This window comes from Triticum dicoccoides, chromosome 3A (genome assembly GCF_002162155.2).
Source record: "Triticum dicoccoides isolate Atlit2015 ecotype Zavitan chromosome 3A, WEW_v2.0, whole genome shotgun sequence".
NCBI lineage: Eukaryota > Viridiplantae > Streptophyta > Magnoliopsida > Poales > Poaceae > Triticum > Triticum dicoccoides.
In genome coordinates, this window is record NC_041384.1 from 454,603,534 (window position 1) to 454,605,465 (window position 1,932).

At 44.1% G+C, this 1,932-nt stretch overlaps 1 pseudogene; it reads right to left on the reverse strand.

Annotated features, from left to right (window-relative positions):
* Positions 1 to 875: 875 nt before the first annotated feature.
* Positions 876 to 984, reverse strand: LOC119273794 (annotated as a pseudogene).
* Between the last annotated feature and the right edge of the window lie 948 nt (positions 985 to 1,932).

Genomic DNA, 1,932 nt, shown 5'->3' on the forward strand with positions numbered 1-1,932 from the left:
TCTGTTATGTGCGAGTGAGGCACAAGGTGACCCTTGAAGGCCTGGAGAAATAAAAGAAAGAAAGGGAAACAAGATAGATGATGCATATGCAGAAAATGGACAAAGGGAGGGGACTAACATAGAGTCTAGTGTTAGGCGTAGAATCTTCAAAGCCTGGCTGCGTTCCATGGGTTCGGCTCGAGTCGACTAGTCGATGCATCCCGCAGTCGGTACGCTCCACCGGTCAGAACTTGGTCGATAATGAAGGGATCTTCCCATTTGGGCTCGAGCTTGTTCTTTTTCTTATCCGGCAGTCGTAGAACTAGTTCGCCAACGTTATAAGTTTTGGCCCGTACTTCTCTGCTTTGGTATCTGCAAGCTTGTTGCTGGTACAATACGGAACGGGCTTTGGCTACGTCGCGTTCTTCCTCCAAGGTGTCCAGACTGTCCTGCCGATCGAGCTCGGCTTCTCTTTCTTCGTACATGCGCACTCGAGGTGAGTCATGAATTATGTCACAGGGCAGGACCGCCTCTGCGCCGTACACCATAAAAAACGGTGTATATCCGGTACTATGATTGTCACATCCCTAGCTGCTGGTAGTGCTCTAGGCTAGCTTCATGTGTGCATCATGTCTATATTTTCGAAACTTGAACTGAGGAATTTTGGAAGCCTCAAAAACTTAAATAAAAGAGGGGCAAAAACCCTAGAAATCTCATTCATTGCTCCAAAATGCTCTTCTTAAATGTTTGATAATTTTTGGTAAGGGTTCTGGTCCCAACCAAAATATTGAACATTTTTAAGGAATTATTTTTGGGACTTTGGATTTAATTCATTAGCTATTTGAATTTGAATTATATTCATATAATTAGAATATAATTTCAAATACCCCTGATATAAAAATTTGGACCATTTCTCGATTTGTGCGTGTCATCCTTGCGCAGGGGCCATGCTAATCTTCTCTGTATCGTTCCAATTTTATCGGATGTCCCCGATATATCAGGGGTATTTGAAATTATATTCTAATTATATGAATATAATTCAAATTCAAATAGCTAATGAATTAAATCCAAAGTCCCAAAAATAATTCCTTAAAAATGTTTAATATTTTGGTTGGGACCAGAACCCTTACCAAAAATTATCAAACATTTAAGAAGAGCATTTTGGAGCAATGAATGAGATTTCTAGGGGTTTTGCCCCTCTTTTATTTAAGTTTTTGAGGCTTCCAAAATTCCTCAGTTCAAGTTTCGAAAATATAGACATGATGCACACATGAAGCTAGCCTAGAGCACTACCAGCAGCTAGGGATGTGACAATGATTCGGCATGGTCCGCAGCCCCCAAAGTACAGAGTCGAGCTCCTCTACCCAGTGCGTGTCAGACTCCGTTAAGGAGCGCACTAATCTGGGTTTAATGCCGCTCATTATAAGACCATTTGCTCGTTCGACTTGACCGTTGGTTTGTGGGTGATAGACTGAAGCATAATCGAGCTTGATGCCCATTTTGCTGCACTAGAGTTTTACCTCGTCGGTCGTGAAGTTCGTGCTGTTATCAGTGATGATGCTGTGGGGGACGCCATAACGGTGTACAAGCCCGGATATGAAATCTATCACCGGTCCGGATTCGGTTGTTTTAACCGGTTTAGCCTCTATCCATTTGGTGAATTTATCCACCATGACCAATAAGTATTTTTTTCTTGTGGGTTCCCCTTTAAGGGGTCTAACCATGTCAAGCCCCCAGACCACGAAGGGCCATGTAATGGGGATTGTTTGGAGGGCGGTGGGTGGCATGTGGCTTTGATTTGCAAAGAGTTGGCAACCGGTGCATCGTTGGACCAAGTCATGTGCATCTGCCCAGGCCGTTGGCCAATAGAATCCTGTACGGAAGGCCTTGCTTACAAGAGCCCGGGCTGCGGCATGATGACCGCCAAGTCCGGCGTGAATTTCTGCCAAAAGG